The 20,922-nt window shown below is 47.3% G+C and overlaps 1 long non-coding RNA gene across 1 annotated transcript; it reads right to left on the minus strand.

Annotated features, from left to right (window-relative positions):
* Positions 1-415: 415 nt before the first annotated feature.
* On the minus strand, positions 416-17,740 carry LOC123383437. Its single transcript, XR_006593159.1, has 2 exons — positions 17,119-17,740; positions 416-4,060 (listed from the first exon to the last, which is right to left on the minus strand). It is a non-coding gene; the product is annotated as an uncharacterized LOC123383437 (long non-coding RNA).
* Between the last annotated feature and the right edge of the window lie 3,182 nt (positions 17,741-20,922).

Below are 20,922 nucleotides of genomic sequence, written 5' to 3' on the forward strand. Positions count from 1 at the left end.
AGAGGACCTGGGGGAAGGGCGCGTGGGCATTCGTGGTGCAACACTGCCATCAAGCGAAACTCGTTGGCCATCCCGTGAGCCCTGCGCTGTGGCTTCCCTGTGAGTGAAGTCCCAGGCGGGAGACGAGATGGGTCCTCCCTCTAACCGCCCCCCCCCCCCCCCACTCCCAGGCGCAGAGTTCCGGCGGGAGAACCGGGAGGCTCCAGAGACGGGTGGCGCGACAGAGCGCCAGAACCGGCTCCCCTGCGGGTCGGGCACGGGAAGCCAGGGCCAGGGACCCTGGTGGCCGCCATGTCTGGGCGGGACTGGAGGAGTCCTGGAAGCCGCCCCGAAGCGGCCAGGAGCACCCCGGGCCGGCCGGGGCAAGGGGCGCTGGGCCCTTGGCCCGTGAGCCCTTGGCCGCGTGTCCCTTCCGTTGGGAGCAAGAGCAGGATCGGCCCGGCGGGGCCGGGGTGGGGAGGGCAGGCGGAGGCTAGAAGCCCTGCACGAGACAGGCACGGCACGGCACGGCACGGCACGGGCACTGGGAGGGCTGCTGCCACTTGGCCTTGGGGGAGGAGGCGGGACCCTGATGTCCCTGTGTCCCACCGTGAGGCTCAGGTGTGGGGCCCTGCCTAGCCGGTGTCCAGGGACCTCGAGCTGGTCCTGGGGGGTGGGGAGTGGGGGGTGAGGAACGTGCAGGTGGCTCCCGCGGGGTGTGGGGAGGAACGGAGTCCAGAAGCCAGGGCGAGCCAAAGTAGAAGTGGCGACAGCCCCCCTCCTCCTTCGCTCCGCCGCTGCACCCCTCCCCCCACAAGACCCGCCACGGACCCCCAAACCCAGGCCTGGGCCCAGGAAGCGGCCGCCCGACACACACACACACACACACACACACACCCGGGGCAGCTGCAGTGCGAACGCCCGGGGATAACACGGTCTCTGGCGGGGGCCGCGCACCACCGATCTCGATCTCGCACACAACTGTATGTCCAAGTGTCTGCCTGGGGAGTGGTCTACTCCCCACCCCACCACCCCGCCCCCCGCCAGGCATCTTCACTGACACGGGTCACTCTCTGGGCCACCTGGTTCCAACGTCCCATGAGAGTGTTGAGGGCAATGGCAAGGAGTGGCCTTTGTGTCTGCGTCCGGATGCCACGCTTGCTTCGCAGCCGGTCACCAAAGGACCAGGGTGGAGAGCCTGCCAAAAGGACCGGGCACCTTTGGACTGCGGCCCCTTCTGTCCCGCCCGGGACTCCCCACTTCACTCCCAGCCTCTCCTCCAGAGGAAGCCTGGATGGCCAACGAGTTCCGCTTGATGGCAGTATTGCACCACGAATGTCCACGCGCCCTTCCCCCAGGTCCTCTCCCTCCGCCCTTTGCCGAGGAAAAAAGGCCGGGCCCTGTCCACCCCGGGCTCCAACATGGCGGCTCTCAGGTCTCTGCCACCTGGGGGAGCACTCCGGCTCCTGAGGCTCCGGGGAGCGGAGCCTTGTGCCCTCTGGCTCCACGTAGCCCGCTTTCGGACCCAAAAGCAAACGCGAGGCCGGCGCATCGAGGCTCCCCGAGGCTCCCGGCGCTGGCCCTGGCCCTTTCCGGGGCGCCACTGCGACCCCTGGAGGCCTGCAGGAGGAGACCTCAGGAGACCCACTGGTCGTGGACCCAGCGCCCGGGCCACCCCTATCCAGCCAGTCGGTGCCCGACGGGGGCACACGCTCACCCGGGCATCCTCGGTCAGGACTCCCTGACGGGCCAGCCTGACGTGACCCCGAAGCCTCTAGCAGCCAGACGCCAAGGTCTGCGCCTGCCCCTGGGCAGGAGCCGTGTGGTCAAAGGTGGCGTCCGCCTTCTTTGGGTAGAGGACGGATTTGTCCCGTGGACCCGGCCCTTCACCCACCGGGTGCTCCTGCGATATACGTGTGAATAATAGCACCTATGACTAATTATGGATGGCAGGTGTGTTTCTCATGCCATGCCTAATCATGTCATGCCTTCTGAAATTGAATTTCTGACGGCTCTCATATTCATATCAGCATGGTAGTAGGCTAGGGAGGAGCTATCTGATATATACCTTATTCTTGTTTTAGCTTTGGAAATGTACTTTGTTTTTATGGTCGTCAATCAGGCGTTTGGTGCAGACACATGGCAATGAACTTTACTGGCCCCTTAGTGCTTGGTTGCTCTTAGAGAAGGCATCTGGGTGAGTTGATGCTTCAGAATTCCACTTGGTGAAGGAGTTGACTCTCAATGACTAGAGTCATTGGGAGGACACAGAGCACTTTGATGAGACCTCCATCTCTGCATATATGAGCACTGCCATTTATCATATGCTGCATCTTGAAAAGCAATGGCATGACCTAGTTTTCTTTCTACTCTAGCTTCATTTTCTCTGAGCTTGCACTGAAATGTCTCTAACTGTAATTTTCATACTCTGTGTGCTGACACCACTTTCAGTTATACTGAGATGTATATAGCAATACTTAACGAGCTGCCAGGTCTGAGCAGGGGTCCTATAGACCCATGCTCTAGGAGAAATGCTTGTCCATGTCTGGGCATTCTGCCTGTTTCCGTGGCAGTCGGAGTGTACAGAGGTACAGAGGTGTTTGCATGTCCACATGGCTTCATGTTGTATCGACTCCTCAAATCTCCATTCTTGAGACAACCCCTACTTTGTTTAAATTCCAACAAGACAGGAGTTGTGCACTCAATCACACCTAAGGTTCCCATTAGCTCCGTTTCCCCCTATGGCAGGTAACAGGGAGCATATTCCTTCCCTGTCCCTAGGTTTTGTACAGAAAGTCATACTGGAGAAGGAGGGGAGTGTCACGGTCCAACGCTTCTTTTAAGGGCAGCAGGTGGCATCTTTCCTCCTCTCTGGAACCTAGAGCAAGAACTTGACTCAAACATTGAGCTGTGTCCAGGATTTACTACGAAAGGCTCATAGGGTTGTCAAACAAGGTCCTGTTGAAAGTGGGGTTCCCACAAAAGTGTCTCCTTGCCTTTGCTGCTTGGACCCTGTCTCTGTCCTTTGCTAAGGCAGAAACCTTGACCAGACTAGCATACAACCCAGCATAAGCATGATTCTACAAGGTCCCTTGGCCACCTGCAGAAGCCTTCAATTATTTTGAACCACAGTAGGAAGTATCATCTTCATGACACTTTTTTTTGTTTAAAGGAACATGAGTAAGAAGAAAGAAAACATGTCTGGCTTCTGGCCATGCCCTCATGCAACATTTCCACCCAGAAGAATGAAGTACACTTCCTCAAGACTCTATGCTTTTAAGTTTCTTGGTTTGTCAAAAGAGTCAAAGAGTTAGGGCTCGTGGAGAGATCTACAGTTGACTGCCATGATATGCTCCCCCGAAGCCAACACCCCCCAGCACATGTAACCTCTTAATATTCCAGTAAGAGTTTGTTCCCAAGGCTTCCCTGAACTGGCAGAGGGCCATGGTGCAGTAAGCTAGACGCAAGAGAAATCAGGAGACAATGGGAAGAACATGTATGGAGAGATCCAATCAAATCAAAGATAGCAATAGGCATGAGGCACTTGGCTGTCTTCAAAAGGTCTCCAGTGACCTCTCCGCCAATGGGGCTGGGACTGCTGCTCCCCGTAGGTGAAGTGGGGAGCCAAATACCAGACCATGTTTTGGTCTCTGGTAGTTGACTTCACAGGGACTGGAGCCCAAATCAGGTTCCGGCCCAATCCCTTTCCACTCTCTCAGTCCTGCAGGACACTGACCTTGAGTTCCTCATACAGGTTCCCTTAAGTCAAGTATTGAGATGATCTAGACGCTCATGCACGTATCACCTTTTTCCTGTCCCACGATCAGGATGTGACTTGAGAGCCTTGCCTACCATGGCTGAAACTCTGGTAAAGTACACAAATGCCTTGGTGTCAGGAACCTGCTTCGGGAGTCTCTCCTTGAGCCTTGCGGAAATACCACAACCACTGTGTTTTACCTATGATAAAATGAACTCTCTTGGAAAAGGAAAAGAAAGAGAACGAAGAGCACTCACTTACCCAGAACACCAGCACCGGCCTCTTCGTTTTTCCTTTCTCTTTCTTTCCTTACACTGTGTCCTCCTGCAACGATAGAGCTCTCTCAGTATGGGACCACCACAGTGGTGCTCCAGTTAACAGGGCGTCGTGTACATCCCACTCAAGCAATCTTGAGTGTTTCTGGTTACTATTCACACCACCTCTGGGGTCAGTCAAAACTGCTGAATACGGCAGGGTGTGTAAACCAACCTCACTCATCTTTCAAAAACTGCGCAGATTGTCATTCCAGGATGTCAGAAAGCAGCTCACAGAGAATGCATCAGGTGAATCGTGAAGTTATCTTCTAAAATCTCTTTTCTGAGGGAACCACAGCCATCACCTTGACGTTTATACTCATAGCTCTCATCCCCTTAGTTCTGGACCTGTGTGACTACGGGGGGATATTGATGGGCATACATTCATTTTCTAGGGATGTGGACATTTTCCCTAAGGATGTGGCAGGTTACGATTTACCATCCTCTTTCCTCTGGGTGGACACTGACGTAAGAAAATGTATCCTGGGGGCACTTGGGTGGCTCAGTTAGTTAAGTGTCTGACTTCAGCTCAGGTCATGATCTCAGTTTGTGGGTTTGAGCCCCGCGTCAGGCTCTGTGCTGGCAGCCTGGAGCCTGGAGCCTGCAGCCTGCTTTGGATTCTGTATCTCCCCTTTTCTCTGCCCCTCCCCCACTTGTGCTCTGTCTCTGAAAAATAAATAAATGTTTAAAAAACTTAAAAAAAAAAAAGAAAATGTATCATGGTCACACACACGCATGCATGCATGCACACACAGTTCAGTAACTATGACTCTGTATGCTGGTTGAAGAGGGAAGGAGAGAAGGGGAGAAACCCAGTGTCCAAAGAGATGGGACAAGTGAAATAACCTGTGCTCCAGCCCCTGGCAGAGATGAGGACACCCTACACTGAGCAGCTATCAGAAAAGAAATGGAGAGGATCAAGCAGGCTAGGTCATTTACTCTGCACAGATGTGCCAAGGTCAAGATACCTATATGCTGGGAGAGCAGCCAAATGTTAAAGAGTGTGTATTACTACGTGGGACGTGTAGGGTCAGAGAGCAGAATACGTGATGCCCTGTGTGTCCATTAGTTTTCATTTACATGCAGTCACTGCAGCATACATGAGGAAACATTACACGTGGTTCCCACAGCAGATAGGGGGTTGGAAGGCAGAGAGACAACCTGGGAGCGGTCATCATGCATCGCTAAGGGCTTTTCTTTGGGCAAAATTTCTATCCAATGTGGCATCTCCAAGGCAGTTTTAGGGAAAAATACAGACAGGAAATTTTATATATATGTATGTACAGAAGCACAAACATATTTGTGTGTCTATTATTAACGAAAAAGTGAATGCTGAATCAATGAGTAGGTGTTTTCAGGGTGGAATATAGAGGCATTCCCAAGGACGACTTCCCAGGAGGGGCTGCTGACAACGGCCCTCACCTAGGTCATCTGACTATGTGGATGAAGTCACTGGGCTCTCCATCTGTCCTATGGACCCCACCCCTCCCACCCTCAACCTGCACAACCCACCTGGGGCACTCAGTGGCAGAGTGACTGTGGCTCTTGGAGGTGAGCATGGGCAATTCACCTCCCTGTCCCCTCACCTAACACGGCCCCTGTCAGTTCTTCCTATTGTCATGATGGCCTACTCCCGGGCCTTTAAGCTGGATGAAGAAGCTGGATGAATACAGAAAGAGGCAATAACTCACGAAGTTAGGAAATCCAGGTTATAGTGACAGCTACTGCTATAGAATCAACGTCCTTGGAAAGGGAGGATTCTGCCCCAGAAGAACTATCCATATGAAAGTGTGCAGAGAAAACAGGGTCCCAGGCCCCAGGGCATGCATACTTAAAACTCTTAAAGAGACATAAGGGTGAATCCATAAATGTATGTATTCCTTTAGGTGTTATTATAGGTACATTCCTACTGCCAACAAGAAGTCCAAATAGAAGAGACACCACCTCCCCCAACACCCCACTACAGTCAACCCTATTTGGGGGCTTAGTTCACTTTAGAGTCTTCAGGAACCTTTCCTGATCCTCAAAGGACAGAGAGAGAAACCTCACAGGCAAGCATGGATGGCATTTCTGGAGCAACAGTGCCATCAAGTGGATACTTTTTGAGCAAAGACTGTAATACCTTCCCGTCTTCTGCTGAGGAAGGCCTATGAGGGAAGAAAGGCCTATGAGGGGAGGAAGGGTGGGATTGGGGCACCCACAAGATCCCGGGTCAGACAGAGCACACCCCCAGAGTCGGTGGGGGAAACGATGCAGGGTGGATAGAGACAGACTCAACCATCAAGTAACACTGGGCTGCCAGGACGCAGGCCTCCCGAGGCTGTGGGGGCGTGGCCTCGGCAGCCACCATGTTAGGGAACAAGGAGCTGAAGCTCCAACTCCAGGGCAACTGGCCTGTGGATCCTTACCCTCAGTGCAGCAACTAGCTCAGTGAGATTCCTGTGGTCTCAGGGCCACGGGGGAACCCAGAACTGGAGGCCCCAGGCTCAGCTGCCACAGAAACAGGAAAGGGAAGGCAGCAGCCACCCTGGGGTGGAGGCAGCATCTTGCAGACAGGATGGAAAATCTCCAGATTTGGTACTAGACCTAGACAAGGAAGAGTAATGCAGATGCCCTGCTGGTTAGAGCTAGAGCTGTGTTTTATTTGCTTTGGCTCCCTCTACAAAGAGAATCTGGGTTCCAGGCCCCAAAGTATCCCAGGAAGCCCTACTTGTCCCATATGACAGAGCATGTAGATACAGGATGGAACGGGACAGAGACAAGATAAGTATATTGAGATGGACATCATCCACCAGAGTAAGGGGATCCAGATCTGTTTTTTTCACTACTTGTCGGGAAGGTTGCAGCTCAGAAACACCCTATTCCTCAGCCTGTCTCCCGGTGTATGGGTGTATGACCTGGGTCCTCTTGTTTGGGGACTCTTTTGGGATTTCCTATATGAGATCCATGTTCTGTAGGTGGCCAGAGGGGCACACTGAGACCACCTTGGTCTGGGGACCAATCAGACCATGTACGTCAGGATCTGGCCTTGGGGGCTCAGCAAAAAGTTCAACGCCATAAGCATAAAATGAAGGGACAGTGAGTGGGTTTCCACACCCTTCCACGAGGGGTGGAATCAACAAGTGTGGGTGGCAGGAGGGGTTGAGCCTGGAAATTTGCTTCCAGAACACCTCTCTCAGCAGGTAAAAGTTAGGCAAAGGGCATGAGCTACCCCAGAGGTTCTTCCAGAAGTAGGCTATCAGGACAGCTGAAGTCTAGAATGAACTGCTGTGTGCCCAGGAGTATGCACCTTGTTCCTGTCCCTGAGAAACATATTGATCTGTGATGAATAGGGGGGAGGGGGTTCTCTCAACTTAACAGCTGTGAGCTTTAAGTACCACCTTCAGACCTCTTCTTGATTCCCCAGCTTCAGGGGCAAGAATGGGGTTGAGACCTTAGAGCACCAAGAGTGAAAGGAAGCCAGGGTCGGGGCGCCTGGGTGGCGCAGTCGGTTAAGCGTCCGACTTCAGCCAGGTCACGATCTCGCGGTCCATGAGTTCGAGCCCCGTGTCGGGCTCTGGGCTGATGGCTCAGAGCCTGGAGCCTGTTTCCGATTCTGTGTCTCCCTCTCTCTCTGCTCCTCCCCCGTTCATGCTCTGTCTCTCTCTGTCCCAAAAATAAATAAACGTTGAAAAAAAAAATTAAAAAAAAAAAAAAAAAAAAGGAAGCCAGGGCCATTCCTTCTCATCACTGAAGGAGTCTCACGGATTCTTGCGGAAGACGGCCAAGAGTGCCGAAGACTGCAAATTATGGGCCAGGGTGTCTGCCCTGCTCTAAGCCAAAAGGTGTGTTTGGAAGTCTGGGATCCTACAGACCCCAGTAGATGGCACCACAGTTGCTGATCAGATTCTTTAACTCAGGCAAAGGGCTCCTTCAACCTGGCTCCTTTTTCCTCGTGTGGGCTGTTCCCTTCCAGACTCTGCTTGCTTGCCGCACTACACCTCAGACCCTTTGGCACGAAGTAGCCAGGCTCCACATGTCATCTCTGAGCCGGACAGAGGAACGCTGCCGTCCTGCCTCTAGGACTGCCAACGGCAGCAGTCCTCCAGTGCCCGCAGTGGTGTTGGACTGGGCTTTATTCTGGCCAAGAGAGGCTTTCAGGGACCTGGTCCATCCAGGCCAAATGTGCTCTTGCTCCAAGGGGAAAGGGCACATGGCTGAACGCCTAAGCCTCCTGGGTGGGGCTCCTTCAGAGAGGGCTTCCTCTACTCCTGCCCGGACATGGTGGCCATTTGGGTGCCTGGCAGTCTCCCGGACCACGATCCTTATCACAGTGCCAGTCTCTGGAGCTTCCCTGACCCAATTCGGTCTTGGGTCACACTTACTCCCACGCCTAGTGGATCTCTTGACCTCCTAGGGACACTATCCTTGTCCCATACTTCACCCCCATCACTCCTCCCCAGGAAGTGAAGGTGTCTGGTTGGTGAGATTTGCAAAGTATCTCCTCTTGGTGGCAGTACTGCACCAGAAATGCCAAAGTGCCCTTCCACCCCAGGTCCTCTCCCTCCGCCCTTTCCTAAGGAAAAAAAGCCAGCCTGTGTTCAGCTTGGCTAACACAAGATGGTTCACCATCTTGGCCACTTGAGAGCAAAGGGGCAAATGCCTCAAAATCTGGCGCTCCATCCTGCAAGGCCTGGTCTCTGTAGAATCTTCTTAGCCTGCCTTCATGACACAAAAGCAATGACTCCACACCTAGGCACCCTAGCAGGGGACCTGAAAGTATCTCTATTTCTTTAACACTTTGCGTTTGCCACCCCCGCGGAAAACATTCGAACCATGAGGCTTCTTAATAGCTTGATACAAAGACAGTTGGTCCACAGGTACCAGCAAGAGGTCAAGTGAGGTAAACTCGCAATACAATAATCCTGTTAAGCTGGCTGATGTTACGTGACTGTTCACAGTTTTCAGATATGGATTGTTATACTCATACATTGGTCAGAAATGGAACTACATGGTATTCTAAAGACACCTGTCCTTGTATCTGGCCTATATTCATTGTCTCAATGCTTCCCACGGGAAAGTTTTCAATGAAAAACAAATATGATTTCTGTACACTTGTGAGAGTTCATGCGTTTCACTCTGAAGCATTTCCTATGAAGGCACAAGCCTTTGGTCAGGTTTCTGAGCGATCGGCACGTGCTACATGATGAAGACTTTACCTATGTCAGGCACACCTCTAGAATTCACTCTCCATGACTGTGGCAGACGCAAGGTGCAATAATCTCTGAAGGAACACACTGGCCAAGTAAAGGTATCTGAAGACAGCATAATCAGAAGGAAATGCATTCTGCTGGTGACCCCATGCCCCATTTTCCCAGCTGCTCCCACATTGTTCTGGCTGGGAATATCCAGCCAATTCATGTTTTTTTTTTTTTTTTTTAATTTCTCTCTTGGTCTACACATTACCGTATTGCTCCAGAGGCCCGACGTGACTGAAAGCTGTTAGAAAAGCCTTTAAATCAACTGAGAAAATCAAGCAAAATTCTAAAGAGCCTCCACCACATGCCATAAGACCCCCAAAGAAAGGCAAGTCACAATCTTATGTTATCCTTTCCATCTTTGAAAGATTGTCCCATGCACACAGCAAACAACTGTTTGGGTGGAAGATTAAAATGTCTGTTTCTTCCTCAGTCTGCATTTGCAATGACATAGAGGTATACACATATCCACTTGGAGATTTCTTTCTCGTTTCATATTGTAGGCGATTCATCAAACTTCAATCCTTCAAGGAACCTTTCTGCTTTTTCCCTCAAAAGAGGACACGCTTCTGCCAAGGATGCAGGCCCACGAGGACCACCATCTCATTCTTTCTATGGCAGGCAGTGTATATTCCCTCCCACGGCTGAGTAACAAGACATCCCACCATTCACCTCTGGAGGGTCCTTCTGGTCCCTTTCTACTTCTCACTTCTACAAATCCTGGGTGAAAGACACCCTCTTGGATATGCTCCTCTGCTCATTTGTGAATATAATCCTGCATTTTCAGAGAAGCAACAGAATGAATCAAAAATTCTCATGTACTTTCATTCAATTCTTGGATCAATACTGTCAAATGGTTTTCCAAGAGGCGGGTACCTAAACGCATCAGCCTAGATGTTCGTGGATGCTTGAATTTCAATCAGGCTTAGAAAAGCCCCCTTTCATGCCAAACTTCTCCAGTTTTCAAGCATTTCAACAATATATTTTACTTTAGTTCTTGTCAGCAAAATAAGGGCCTGTGTACAATCAAAGCACAAATAGGAACAACAGAAGACCCTAAAGAAGAAAAAGACTAGCATTCTGTATTCCATAGTTTGAAGGAAGTCGCTGTATATCATGTTTAACAAAGCCTTGAAGAGAAAAGGCAATACAGAATTCAGAGTTTTGTTTTATTTTGATCCTTTTAAATTCTGGTTTACAGGCTCTATAATACTCTAAACTTAGCCCATTTGTTCAGTACACGAGAGTGTCTATGCCCTTTCCAAATTCATCAAATTGAGATCTATATCATCTTCTGGAGTCACTGGATTATCTGTTGCCCACAAAAACTAACATTAACTTTCAAAATCTTTGGAATTTCAGCAAATGTGTTAACAGAGAAATGCAAGGGTTTCAGGACCCTCCAATGAGATGGGAACAGTGGGAACATTTGAATTCTGTTTGCAACACTGAACGTAAGAGAGAAAACAAAATATTCCAGAGAAATGGATTTGTAATTTTTTACCCAACTTTTACCCACCCAGTGCCAGAAGATCCAACACTCAGAGGCATATGCTTCAAAACTTTTTCACCTTTCCTAGGGTTGATAAGAACCAATAAGGAAAATATTTATACCCTTCACTGCCACCTAGAGGGTTAACAAAATTCTTAACAATCAAGGGATCTACCAATATTTTTTTCAGCCCAATTCCATGGACAAATATCCCATTACAAAACAGAATAAAGGGATTTATATTACCAATAATGAAAGATTATATGGCTAGGAATAATTGAACAAAAACATGAAACACTTCACAGGAGGTAAACTTTAAAGGGTCAAGAAAGACAGGAAAACACACTTAAACAAGAGTAAACATGTATTATTTTCTTGAATAATAAGACTCAACCTCGAGGTGCCTGGGTGGCTCAGTTGGTTAAGAGTCTGACTCTTGACTTCTGCTCAGGTCCTGATCTCACGGTTTGTGACATGGAGCCCCACGTCAGGCTCTGCATTGACAGTGCTGAGCCTGCTTGGGATCTCTTTCTCTCTCTCTCTCTCTCTCTCTCTCTCTCTCTCTCTCTCTCTCTCTCCCCTCTCTCTCTCAAAATAAATAAACATAAAAAATACCCAACCTCTTGAATATGTTAATTCATCATCAGTAAATTAATCAATCTATTCTAATCCCAAGAACAATCCAAAAGGCTTTTGAAGGCTTTGTTGTTGTTTTCCATTACTCATAAGGGACAATAAAATAAATAGGCAGGAATATCAGGACAATTTTGATAATGAATGGCCACGTGGGGGGATGACTAGATGTGCCATATATAGAGAACACAAAGACCAAGACTAGACCCCAAAATGGGCCACTTTCTTACATCATACACAAAAATAAACTTGAAATGGTTCAAGACCTAAATGTAAGAACTGAAACCATAAAACTCCTAACCCACCCCCTCCGCCCCAAACATAGGCAGTAAACTCTTAAGACATCAGCCTGGGCAATATTTTTCTGGATCTGTCTCCCAAGGCAAGGGAAACAAAAGCAAAAATAAACAATTGGGGTTATGGCAAACTAAAAAGCTTTTGCACAGCAAAGGAGATCATCATCAAAATGAAAAAGCAACTTACTGAATGGGAGAAGATACGTGCTAATCATATATCCAATAATGGGTTAATAACCCAAAATATATAAAGAACTCATACAACTCAGTAACAACAACAACAACAATATCCTATTAAGAAAATGGCCAGAGGACCCGAAGATATTTTTCCAAAGACATACAGATGGCCAAGAGACATATGACAAAGATGCTTGATATTTCCTAACATCAAGGAAATGCAAATCAAAACTACAATATCACCTCACACCAGTCAAAATGTCTAGTATCAAAAAGGTAAGAAATAACAAGTGTTGGCAAGGATGCGGATAAAGGGGAACCCTCATGCACTACTGATGGGAATGCAAACTGGTACAGCCACTCTGGAAAACAACATGGAGGTTTCTCAAAAAAATTAAAAATATAAATACCATAAGATCCAATAGTTCTACTACTGGGTATTTACCTGAAGAAAACAAAAACACTAATTCAGAAAGATATATGCACCCCTATGTTTACTGCAGTATTTACAATATCCAAGATATGGAAGCAACCCAAGTGTGTACTGATAGATCAATGGATAAAAATGTGGTGTGTGTACACACACACACACACACACACACACACACACACACACACAATGGAATATTACTCAGCCATAAAAAAGAATGAAATCTTGCCATTCACGACAACATGGATGGGCTTAGAGGGTATTAGCTAAGTCAGGTAAGCCAGAGAAAGACAAATACCACGTGATTTCACTAACATGTGGAATCTAAAAAACAAAACAAAAAACAGCAGCATTTTCACAAATACAGATAAACAAATGGGTGGTTGCCAGAGCGGAAGGGGAGGTGGGGCGGTGGGTGAAATAGGTGAAGGGGATTAACAAGTACAAGCTTACGGTTATAAGATAAATAAGTCATGGGGATGAAAAGTAAAGTATAGGGTATATAGTCAGTAATATAGTAACTCTGTATGGTGACAGAAGGTAACTATGCTTATTGTGGTGAGCATTTCATAATGTATATAATTGAATCACTATGCTGCACACCTGGAATTAATTTAATTTTTTTAAGTTAGTTTCTTTTCAGTAATCTCTACATCCAACGTGGAGCTCAAACTCACAACCCTGAGGTCAAGAGTCACATGCATGGGGTGCCTGGGTGGCTCAGTTGGTTAAGCATCAGACTCTTGATTTCGGCTCAAGTCATGATCTCATGGTTCATGAGTTTGAGCCCCACATCTGGCTCTACGCTCAGAGCATGGAGCCTGCTTGGGATTCTCTCTCTCCACTCTACCCCTCCCCCATTGCACGAGCACTCTCGCTTTCTCTCTTGCTCTCAAGATAAATAAACTTAAAAAAAATTTGTAAAAAGGATTCACATGCTGTTCCAACTGAGCCAGCCAGGTGCCCCCCACCTGAAACTAACTTAATACTGTATGTCAATAACACTTCAATTAAAAAAAGGAGAACAGACCCAAGGACATACAAGAGTTTAGTGTATAAAAGGTAGGCTCCCAAATCTGTGGACGTAAAGACAGATTTGGGGGTCGCCTGGGTGGCTCAGTTGGTTAAGCATCCAACTTAGGTTCAGGTCACGATCTCATGGTCTGTGAGTTCGAACCCCCGCATCGAGCACAGAGCCAGCTGACAGCACAGAGCCAGCTTAGGATTGTCTGTCCCCCCCATTCTCCTCCCCCATGCACACTCACCTTCTCTCTCTCAAAAATAAACATTAACAAAAAAAGGACAAATTTGGGGCAAAGGGGTACCCAGGTTCTTGGTTCCACATTTCACACAAGAAGTCAGGATAAACTCTACATAGATCCAAGAATTAAATATTCAGTGAACAGAATCATAAAACCCCTAAAAGCACAGGCTGATTCGTTAATAACCCTGCAGCAGGGAACGCCTTTCTACCTTTGATTCAAAATCCATCAAAGAAAACATGGATATATATGAACATGTAAAATTCACCATATTTAAAAAAAAAAAAACTTTTGTAAGCAAAGTCAGAAAAGCAATGATAAATAGGAAAAAATATTTTCAACTCACACTAGTCTTACTCAAATACAGGAGAAGCTGTAGGAATTATTTGAGGGGTGCCTGGATGGCTCAGTTGGTTAAGTGCCCAATTCTTCATTTCAGCTCAGGTTGTGATCTCACAGTCCATGGGTGTGAGCCCCACATCTGGCTCTGCAGTGATGGCGCGGGGCCTGCTTGGGATTCTCTCTCGCTTTCCATCTCTCTGCCCCTCCCTTGCTCATGCTCTCCCTCTCTCTCAAAAATAAACATTAACAAAGAAAATCATTTGAGTAACACCCAACAGTAAAAGATATTAACGGTCCACAGAGAAACACAAAAGTACCCTAAATATACAGAAAGGTTTCCCACCAACTAATAAGGAAAATCTAAACAAAAATTGCACTGTTATACAATTCCTTACACATCAAGGGTTTCTAATCGTGACCTGCCCCTCTGAGGGACCTGTATTACCAGTTTATTGTACTAACTCTTTATATATGGACCATTTCTTGCCCTATGTTGAATCTGGCTCATCTTAAGTGGTTTCATTGCTATTTTCTTGCAAGGATTTGTCCCGCCCATGCAGACAGTCAAGTGCCATTTCACAGGTAGATGTTTTTACAAAGAACGGAGCCAATCTCTTTGAATACTTCAGATGGGAATAATCATACTGTAAACAGGGTACTAGTGAAAATCCCTAACGCTCACATTTCAATTGCCATCTCATGCCATCAGATCATCGCAGAACTTCTGTGAGCTGTTAAATTTTGGAAATAAGACCAAATGTCTGCCTCGGTATCAGTAACAAGAAACACAAGCACACCAGTAACGCTGTCATCTGGAAATAACTAGTGCTTTCTTTCCTTCCGGACTTTTTTCCCGCCTATATCGAGTTGGTTCGCTTCATACATATTTTTGTATTGGGGTATCCCCTGCTTCCCAAAAGTTTGAGTTCCACTACTTCACTTTTATAAAAGACCAACACTAGCATGGTAACAGTTTTTGTGAAAGCAAAAATCCTCGGATGTCCTTCAGTTAGCAAAAACAGGTACTACTACCAGTCTTTTTTTTTTTTAATTTTTTTTAATGTTTATTTATTATTGAGAGAGAGACACAGAGTGTGAGCAGGGGAGGGGTAGAGAGAGGGGGAAACACAGACTCCGAAGTAAGCTCCAGGCTCTGAGCTGTCAGCCCAGAGCCCGATGCAGGGCTCAAACTCACAAACTGCGAGATCATGACCCGAGCCAAAGTCGGTGGCTTGACCAACTGAGCCACCCAGGGCGCCCCACTACCAGTCTTTCTTAAAAGCGAAGTGGCCTAACACGAATATTCAGGAAGTGCAGTATACTCTTAGCTTTATGCCATTTCAGCTTAGGTTTCAGAGGAATGTTCTCTAATTTCTGACAACAGGGGAAACCTGTATTGCCACTAGCCTTCATTATCTTTGATAACCTGAAACTACTTCTTTAAAAAGCTTGTTTCTTTCATTAGTAATCACCCTCCTTTCAGATCCTCCTATTCACAGAAAACTGTAAAAAGATGAAAACGTAAAGCACCAGTAATCCCATCACTTGGGGAAAGCCCCCCAAAATGTGGGGGTTTGGTTAAAAGTATATGTGGAAATAGAATTATTTTAGGTCAAAAATCCATTACTAACATCTGTGCTGTTTGATGATAACCCATCAACTTTTTCAAAAAACTGTTCACTGAAAATCCTAACTTAAATTCCAGTTTGGTCTTTAAAAAGTTTTAAGAACTGAGATATGGTTAAAATTGGTCTGAAAGAGCCTCTTCAAAAATCCCACTCCTTCACAGTAAACACAATCAATAGCCTGGCCCTTCCACCTGCATTTTTTTCATTCATGAATCGCCAGCAGGACGTGTGTATCTGGATAGGTCTGCGACAAACAAACATGCACGTTTGCATGCAGGTAAAGCAAACTTTTGTCCTTTGTTCGTTTCTATGACTACAATTACACAACCTACGTCTTCTTTTCAGATGTCGCCAGGGACTGAACAGGGTGTACACTTGTCATAAATAATCAAACATGGACAGAACGGATTTGTGGAGAGTAGGCACCCTTCTTTAAATGAGTGAAGCACAGTAAGGCCAGTGCACAAATACCAAGCTCTTAAAAGTTTTTAATTTTTTAATGTTTATTTATTTTTAAGAGAGAGACAGAACACGGGCCGGGGAAGGGCAGAGAGAGAGGGGGACACACAGAATCCGAAGCAGGCTCCAGGCTCAGAGCTGTCGGCACGGAGCCGGACGAGGCGGCGCTCGAACTCACAAACCGTGAGATCCTCGCCTGAGCTGAAGTCCGAGGCTTAACCGACTGAGCCATCCAGGCGCCCCTACAAAGCTCTTAAAAGTTTTAAACACACAGGAAGACAAGAGGCTGGATTCCTTCACTCAGGTCATTTCACCTCTTCAAATTTAGTCCCCGGCTAAGTTTCAAATCGCGAGGAGCACCAACGACTTGTGAAAATTAATCCTGGTCTCCCAAATCCCCTTAGTTCTTTTAAAATAATGTGGATGACATATTATCTGCAACCTATTCTGTGAATCCGCTAGTTTCACTTAAATAAGCAGTTTATAGGTCAGAACAGTTTCCTTAAGCCAGTCATTGGCACTGGGTTTCTTACAAGATTGTCAAGAAAGTTTGTCCGAAGTGAGTAGAGAATTGAGCCCAACACGGGCCAAGGACACCTATTCTTCCCTCAGTTACACGAAATGTCACTTTTCTGGCGATACATTCCGAGAAGCCCTCCATCCAAACCAACCGAGCAGAACCTCCTGCGGCCACGTAAGTGGGGAAGAAGGCGAGGGTCCAGAGTGGGGATTGGGGACAAGGATCCGCGCCCTCCCCACCCCCACCCCGCAGCCACAGGGAAACGCTCCCAGGCCCACCGACCAGGAGGCCCGAGAAGGCGCTCCTGGGAGGCTCCCCCTACACGCGCCTGGGCACAGAACTTAGACGGCGGTACAATCCCGGAGCCCGCGCTCGCCCCGCCTCGGCCAGTCCCCTCCTGTCCCTCCAAGCCGGCCGGGCAGCAGCCACCGCTGGCCTACGTCGCACGCCGGGGACAGGCTGTCCACATTCTGGAGGACAGGGAAGGTCCTCGGGCCCGGAAGGGCCGCTCAAGCCCGGCCCCCCGCCCCCCGGTCCCCTCGCGCCCGAGAAGGGAAAGGAACGGCAAAGGGACGAAAGCCGAGGGACCCACCTGGCGGAGACCGCGCGCCGGCGGGAAAAACAAAGTCGGCTCCGGTCCTCGCGCGGGGCCGCGCGATAACGAGTGCGCCCCCCGGCCCATCCCTGCCGTAAAGCTGCGCCCTCGAGGCCGTGGGTAGGCCGCCCCTCCCAACGTCGGCGTCTCCTCCTATTCCCCGGAGCGTGCGCAGGCTGGAGGTACGGGGTCGCGGCGGGGGCGGGGGCGGGGGCTGAGAATCCGGGTTCCTCGGTGTCGGCCCCGCCCAAGGGAGGGGTGGGACATTCCCAGGTGCTAGAAGGGGCGGGAAGAGGTGGGCGTGGGAAGCTCAGAGAGTAAAGCGATCTTTTACCGTTTGCTCGGGAAAAGCAACTTGTCCGCCGCCGGCAAGAGGGCACGTGGTGAAGGTGCTCAAACAATAAAACCGAAAATGTACCGTTCCGCAGTAGCAAAACTATTTAGGGGGAAAGAAGTTTCAATACGTACACTTTCAGACGAGGTTACACGTTTGCATCATTCATACGCCTGAGGTAATGGAAACTTGAATTGCTCCCTCCCCGGGTGAGAGTCGGGATCGGAAGAGCAGGCGCTCTTTGCGCTCCATCACCTCCCGCTCTTTGCCCAGGACCTGCTAGGAAGCCAGCGTCCCTGTGTGGCCTTTCCGGGGCTGCTGCAGGTGGTGTCCACACCGCCTGGTGATGTGCCGGGTCCGAAAGAATCACAGCGACTGGAACGCTTCTCCTGTCTGATCAGTGTCTTGATTTATTTCCTCCTATTGAAAGAGGAAAACCTTCCTCTTGCAAAATAATGTTCCCATAATGGAGACACATATAGAAGAAAAGGAACCTATAGGTGATGCGGCCAGAGATGAGGGGTGTTAATTTGGTGCGTGTATCCTCCCAGCAGGTTGTAATCTATATCTGTGAAGATATGTTTGTGTACTTTTTCTCTCCATTGACAAACGCAATCCTTTCTTATTTTTAAAGAAGAAAATCTTCACAAATACGGGAATACAGACCTGTTTCAAGAGAGAATTGAAGTCACCCCTGCCCACACCTGCCCAGCACCCTCAAGACCACCTGCTGTCCGGCTGCTTCCAGCCTGGTTCAAGCTGGGACTCACAGCTCCTTTTTCTCACCCATTCCCTAGGTTGTTTGGGCAGAAGTGGGTGGGAATTTCTAGGGCGGAAGGAAGGAGGACAAAGAAGACCCCGAGGGGCTTTGTCCTGGCCGGCGGCGGCCTTTTTGCATTTCAGGTCAACACCAGAAATCTCACAAAACCCAGCTGCCTTCCACTCCCAGGGGTGAAGGGAGGGGTTCATTCCCTGCCTCACTCTCCCCACCTGGCAGAGTGGTAAATGAAAGCGTTTCCACCTCCTCCCCTGGTGGGATTACCTGACCAGCCCCTGGGCTCTGGGTCTCAGCTGAGCCTCTGGATTCCTCCCTGTGTTTCTTGTCCTTCACGTTAGGGAGTGGGGGTCATTTCCTCATGCCAAAGCCAAGCCAAAGCCTTTTTCTATTCCCATTCTCTGGGCAGAGACCAGTTCACTGACTACTCATTGTGCCAGGAAACTGAGGTACGAACAGACTCACTGGCTTTGCCACTGTGAACCAAGGTTGCACAGGAAGTATTCACACACATGCTGCAAATCCATTGGTCCCTCCCATGCTAATGGCCAATGATCACAAGAAAAGATACTCGACATCATCCATCATTAGGGAAGTAAAAATCAAAACCACATGGAGATACCACTTCCTACTTACCAAGATGACTAAATTAAAAATAAAATGGAAAATAGCAATTGTGGCGAGGTTGTCAAGAATTTAATTTCATATACATTACTAGTGGGAATGTAAGATCGTGTGGACACCTGGGAAAGCCATTTGGCAATTCCACCAAAAGTTAAACAGAGTGACCACGTGGTCAGCAATTCCATTCCTGGGTATATATAACAGAGAACTGAAAACATATTCAAACAAAAACTCGTACATGAATGTTCACAGCAGCATTATTCATAAAGCTAAAGGGGGCAAACAACCCGAATATCCATCAACTGATGAACATTTAAACAAAATGTGTTATATCCATATCATGGAATTTTATTTAGTCATAACATGGATACACATTATGACATTAATTAACCTTTAAAATATAGTATTTTTTAATTAACGTTTATTTATTTTTGAGAGACAGAGACAGAGTGCAAGTGGGGGAGGGGCAGTGAGAGAGGGAGACACAGAATCCGAAGCAGGCTCCAGGCTCTGAGCTGTCAGCACAGGGCCCGACGCGGGGCTCGAACTCACGAGCCGTGAGATCATGACCTGAGCCGAAGTCGGACACTTAACTGACTGAGCCACCCAGGCACCCCAAAAATATAGTACTTTTAAGAAGCCAGCACAAAAGAATACGTATTGCATGATCCTATTCACAAGAAATGTTCAGAATAGGCAAATCCATAGGGAAAGAAAGTGGATTAGAAGTTGTCAGGGGGAATGGAGAATGACTGCTAACGGGTATGGACTTGCTTTTTGGGATGATGAAAATATTCTAAAATTGATTGTGATGCGTGCACAAATTTGGGAACATAAAAAAGTGACTTGTACATTTTAAGATTATAAATTATATACAGCATGAATTTCATATCAATAATAAAAAGCAAGCCCACACATAAATTTAATAAAATTTAAGTAAAAGAACAATGTGTGGGTGAATCAAAGTAAAAATACTATGACCCACTGATTCATATTCGTATCATCAGTGTGTGAATCACAACGTGTGTTCTGATGTGATGTAATAGGAATACAAAGCATTAATTATAAAACATTCTTGCTAAAGTAATTTAACCTGAATCTAACCAAGTCACACGACAAGATATATTGTTTGTAATGGAATATGTTCAGGACAAGGATGTCTACAGAGAAATCAGAATGTGAGTAATTCTACGAGACAAATAATCCAGTATTTTCATCAAAGAAATGGCAAAGAAAAAGGGTTAAAGGGATGTTATAGACGAAAAGAGGATTAAGTCATAATTTGGCCAATTCTATGAATGATCCTTGTTTGGATCCTAATAAGAACAAATCAAATTTGAGAGACATATTTAGGTCAAGCAGGCATATTGGACATGGATATTTTCATGTGGCATTAGGGAATACAGTTGACCCCTTGAGCAATGAGGGGAGTTGGGGTGCTGACCTCCTTGTGCAGTCAAAATTCCAAGTATAACTTTTGAGTCCCCCCCAAACTTAACTACTAATAGCCTACTGTTGACCAAAAGCCTTACCAGTAACATAAATATGTGTTTTGTATGTTATATATGTTATATGCTATATTCTTACAATAAAGTAAGCTAAAGAAAATCATAAGGAAAGGAAAATACATTTATAGTACTGTACTATGTAAAAAAAAAAAAATCTGTGTATAAGTGGACCCGTGCAGTTCAAACCTGTTTTGTGCAGGGACAGCTATAATTATAATTTCTTAGAGGCAATGATAATATTTGGGTTTTTTAAAGCCCTTATCTGTTAGAGCGTTTGTTTATAGTAGAGTATATGGATTGTATAGCTTAAGATTTATGTGCAAAACCATATATCTGCAATATGTTTTGAAATGCTCAACCAAAAAAAAATTAGCAAAAAAACCCACAACTGGCAAAGTGTTGAATATTGCTCATGTTGATTGTTGTGGAAGCTGTTTGGCAGATGCATAGGATTTCTGACATATTGTTGCATCTGCTTTATTTGAAATCACCCATGATAAAGAGTAAACAGAAACAAAATCATAGTTTGAGCACGGTATTGAGAAATATGGGTGAAAATA

Source organism: Felis catus, chromosome X (genome assembly GCF_018350175.1).
Source record: "Felis catus isolate Fca126 chromosome X, F.catus_Fca126_mat1.0, whole genome shotgun sequence".
NCBI lineage: Eukaryota > Metazoa > Chordata > Mammalia > Carnivora > Felidae > Felis > Felis catus.